At 47.2% G+C, this 5,000-nt stretch overlaps 1 long non-coding RNA gene across 2 annotated transcripts in view; it reads right to left on the minus strand.

Moving 5' to 3' along the window:
• Window positions 1-4,180: 4,180 nt before the first annotated feature.
• Window positions 4,181-5,000, minus strand: part of LOC147997681 (uncharacterized) — an 18,767-nt gene continuing 17,947 nt past the window's right edge. The window contains exon 3 of one of the 2 annotated variants that reach the window (XR_015647609.1): window positions 4,181-4,410. This is a non-coding gene — a long non-coding RNA (uncharacterized LOC147997681). The remainder of the gene's footprint in view (window positions 4,411-5,000) is intronic. The other variant, XR_015647610.1, reaches the window with a different exon arrangement.

Genomic DNA, 5,000 nt, shown 5'->3' on the forward strand with positions numbered 1-5,000 from the left:
GAAAATGGAAACAATTCCATAGTCTCTGGCAATGAAGTCATCTCCCATTGAAAACCACAGGAGAGGGGAATATTGTCCTCAACTAGGCATATATCAACCAGTATTTCACAGGCAGACCTTCAGGGAGGTGCAGATTCACCAGCCCTACCCTCCCTCCCATCCCCCCAGCATCCCTGCTCATCTCCTGTCCACCATTTGTTGATTCATTGTTGCTGTTGCTGTTGCTGCTGCTGTTGTTGTTGTTGTTGTTGTTGTTGTTGTTGTTGTTGTTGTTGTTGTTGTTCCTGGTGTGAAGAACACTGTGAGGTAGCCTTCCTCTAATAAACCCTCTGGTCTTTAGGGATCCTTCACCCACTCACTCTCTGCCAGACTGAGTTCACAGCAGAAAACGCGTTTTTGAGAGAAACATGTTCCTGGTCCTGTGTGCCCATATTGAGGGAGGCATGAGAAAGGGATAACAAGGAAGGGAGACCCGGCAGTGGTAGGGGGCTGGGATGGGGTCGGGGGTGGGTGTCCTAGCTTGCTAATCCAACTGACCCACTTGCTGTGTAAATAAATATTTTGCATTCTGTGTCCCTTGTTTGATTTCTCACTAAATTCCAGATTGTCAATCTCCCTGTGTCGATTGCACAAGAACCCAAATGGGGATGCTGGGTGGTGAGCTGATTCCTCCCTAGAACACCTGTGCACTCTCTCATAGTCTCTAAGCTCCTTGCTGGACTCTTTTGGGCTTGGACCTGGCTGTCTGTAAGCCAGGAAGGAAGGAAGGAAGGGAGGGAGGGAGGGAGGGAGGGAGGGAGGGAGGGAACAGGCCTCAGTTGAGAATCCCAATTTTCTAGTTCACTGCATCTGATGGCTGGCTGACCCTTCCAGGTGAATTGTATTTTTTTTTTTCCTTTTCACTCCTTTATTTGAGTCAGGGGTGTCTGCACATAGACCTGGAAATCAGTACCTAGATCAGGCCTGCCTGCCTGCCTGCCTGCCTGCCTGCCTGCCTGCCTGCCTGCCTGCCTTCCTCTATCTCACAGAGACACAGTTCTAAACACCTCTGCCTCTTGAATGATGGAAATAAAGACATGCACGAACACCTGGCTTCCTTTCATTGTACATTTAGCCTAATTTCAGTTTTATTCATGTCTGGGAGGGAGACTTGCTTGTGTGCTGTAGTTCAATTCCTTTCACTGTGTGGTTTCCCCACCACCTTGGCCACCATGCCACGTGGAAGAGAAGAAGAGATGAACCATATTGTTGGCACCCATATAACAAACACTTGGTTGCTTCCTCTGAGCCCTCTGAGTATCCTTACATCTCTGTATTTTAAAGTGGTTTTGTTTTGTTTTTTATTGCTGTCAAACTCTCTCTCTCTCTCTCTCTCTCTCTCTCTCTCTCTCTCTATCTATCTATCTATCTATATGTGTGTGTGTGTGTGTGTGTGTGTGTGTGTGTGTGTGTGTGTGTGTGTATTTTTTTTCTTCCCCCAGAGCTGAGGACTGAACCCAGGTCCTTGAGCTTGCTAGGCAAGGACTCTACCACTGAGCTAAAACCCCAACCCCTATCTCTGTGTTTTAAAAAGTAGACTCTGGAGCAATACCGGGCAGGTCTCCAAGGCGGGTCCTTCGCTTTATTTTATTCTTTTTGTTTTTAATTGTTAAAGATTTGTTTGTTTGTTTGTTTGTTTTATGTCTATTCGAGTACCCTGTAGGTGTCTTCAGACACCCCAGAAGAGGGCATGATTGACAATTACAGATGGTTGCAAGCCGCCATGTGTTGGCTGGGTATTGAACTCAGGACCGCTGTAAGAGCAATCAGTGCTCTTAACGACGGTGCCATCTCTCCATCCACCTACTTTATTTTATTCTCTATGCTCTCTTGTGCGAGTCAAGGTCAAGCAGGCAAGAAACACCCAAACAGATTGGTCCATCACCACTTTCTGAATTCTTTTTGTTGTTGATGTCAGGGATGTAAAGCAAGTTTACCCATGAAGAATTGTAAGGGAGTCCTTCTGATTTAGAGAATAGCAGCCTTGAAATGAAATGAGAATCACAACAAGCATTTGTCTTATTGTTTTTGTTTTTTTCTTCCTTTTTCTTCGGAGCTGAGGACCGAACCCGGGGCCTTGTGCTTCCTAGGCAAGCGGTCTACCACTGAGCTAAATCCCCAACCCCTACATTTGTCTTAAAGTCTGAAAAACACAAAACAAAACAAAACAAAACAAAACAAAACAACAACAACAACAACAACAACAACAACAACAACCAAGAACAAACCATGAGACCGCAGAAATCCTCAGGCGGAGGAGTAAGGAGCTAGTTTTTATTGGTTAGGGTATTATTTGGTCGGGTGGGGGTAGGGGTGGGGGTGGGGGTGGGGGTGGGGGTGTTGTCCTTCCTACACCTCTCTTGCATGAATGAGCTGAACATTACTTAAGCTTGTGTCCAAAACTGTCCATTTTTTAGATTGATCCCAGGAGGGAGGGAGCGAGCCGGGGATACAGCACACCCTCTCTGGCCTCAGAGGTCCAGGCTCCCGCTGGCAGGGCCCGAAGGGACTCCTGGGGGGAAAAAAAAATAAAGTCTCCGAGGCACCACCTAGCCGGTTTTATTCTTGAAGAAAAGCAAACATACATAATGGAATAAGGGAAAGAAAAAACCCTGTTTTCTATATACACAAGCAGTCGTAATTTGTTATAGTGTCCCCTTTGCGTAGTTTGGATTCGATGACTTTATTTTATCAAGCAAGTTTTAAACAGCGGTAACTCCAAAGAGGAGTCAACAGCCCCTTTAAGTGCAGTCAGTCATTGACCCTTTGGTCTGTCTGTCTGTCTGTCTGTCTGTCTGTTTCAAAACGAGGGAGGGCCTGCCTGCCTGCCTGCCTGCCTGCCTGCCTGCCTGCCTGCCTGCCTGCGTGCCTGCATCAGATCTAAATACAGTTCTCAGAGGGGAAGACAGAGACAAGTCAGAAGTCACTAGCACTCAATGGACGACCACCAACCTAAGGGCAGGCCTAGGGTAGAATTTGATGGACGGACGGACGGACAGACGGACGGACGGACGGATGGACAGATGGACAGAAAGGATCTAGGAGGAGCTTTGGGAAAGATGAAAAGCCTCCATTTCCCCCCAAAAGAACGAGCCCCAACAGCTGGGCTCTTCGAGATGAGTTATAAGGGGAACCACACATACAGTTTTGTATCACACATACAGTTTGTCATCATCCGTCAATACCAGGTAGACTTTTCAACGTATGTAGGTAGCTGTTGTCAGGTCAGTCCTTTACTAAGCCTCATGTAAGCTCTGCAGGGTAAGCCTCAGGAATTCATCTGTGCGTCCCGCAGGGTATGCTTTCTTGCTTTGTTAAAGGCTAGACTTTGGTTGCTGTCTGTCTGTCTGTCTGTCTGTCTGTCTGTCTGTCTGAATGAATGAATGAATGAATGAGCGAGGGAATGAACGAATGAGGAGGGGATGCACATGCCTATGGTTTTAAGATGCTTAATTTCTTTACAAGGTTTATTTATTTAAACATTAAACATTGGGGTTGGGGATTTAGCTCAGTGGTAGAGCGCTTGCCTAGGAAGCACAAGGCCCTGGGTTCGGTCCCCAGCTCCGAAAATAAAATAAAATAAAATAAAATAAACATTAAACATTAATCGGAAATAATGGAGTCAGCAGTTAAGAGTTCTGACTGTGTTCTTCCAGAGGTCCTGAGTTCTATTCCCATGGTGGCTCACAACCCTCTGTTATGGGATCGATCTGCTGTGTGTCCGAAGACAGCTGCAGTGTGCTGTTTGTAGGGTAAAGAAAAAAATACTAAAGAAGAAAAAAAAAAAAAGAGAGAGAAAAAGTTAGAAGCACCAAGTCAAGTCATGTAAATATTGCCCACATTCGGATTTAGACATGCCTGAGCTGTCAGGGCGAGGCTGGGTGAGAGCGAATCAGTGAACGATCGGACTCTTCCTCTCTCTGTGAGGGTGTGTCATGAACTCTATTACCATTTCCAAAGAGTTAGGTATGCTGGAGCGAAGTGGACCGGAAAGCCAAGGGAGGAGAGGTATGCCTACACGAGTCCACCCAACCCCCCCGCCCCCCCCCCAGGGAGACATCCTCGAGTGGTGGGGGGAGGGGCGAAGGTGTGGAGGGATAATTTCCAACAAATAAATCCCAACAAATAAATTACTAGAGACTTGATTCATTGATTTACTTTAAATTTATTGAGTGTATCGGGAAAGAGGGAAAATGGGTCAAGGAGGGAGGGAGGGAGGGAGGGAGGGAGGGAGGGAGGGAGGGAGGGAGGGAGGGAGGGAGAGAGGGATATCTTTTCCTCCAAATCGGCTGGTATGTAGTCTCAGTGCGTCAGAAAAAAGACTGCTTCTGGCCTCCTTTCTGATTACCCCAAGGCAGTCTGGTCACCGTGCTGTAATAGAAAGGGAAACCACAGTCAAGTCATGGGAGCGAGCGAGCAAGCAAGCAAGCAAAAATCATAAACAAAAGCAAAAACACGTCTGTTAAGTTGAGCAGAGCAGAGCAGAGCAGAGCAGAGTAGGGCAAAGCAATACAAGGTCACATTCCACAAAGGCTGATATAGTCTGCCATCTTGGTCTACAGAGTGAAAAGTAGAAGGAGAAAATGAATATCGCTTTGTGTGTCACAAAGTTTTTAAGTTGTAAGGAACATTGCAGGGCTAAACCTTCAAATCCTCAAACCACCCAACCCAAGCTTTCCTCCTCCTCATCCTCCTCCTCCTCCTCCTCCTCCTCACCCCCCATTGCCCCCCCCCCGTGTGGTGTGTGTGTGTGTGTGTGTGTGTGTGTGTGTGTGTGTGTGTGTTTGCGCACGAGCTCGAGCTCGGGCACGCATTTCTTTCACTGCACAACCATCATTGGAGGACGTTTAAATAAACACGAATGAATCAGACAGGCAGACAGACAGGGGCCCATAATGGATCCCTACAACTCGGTGGTGGTGGTGGTGGTGGTGGTGGTGGTGGTGGTGGTGGTGGTGGTG

Source organism: Rattus norvegicus, unplaced genomic scaffold, assembly GCF_021556685.1.
Source record: "Rattus norvegicus strain SHRSP/BbbUtx unplaced genomic scaffold, alternate assembly SHRSP_T2T unassigned-0000077, whole genome shotgun sequence".
Lineage (NCBI taxonomy): Eukaryota > Metazoa > Chordata > Mammalia > Rodentia > Muridae > Rattus > Rattus norvegicus.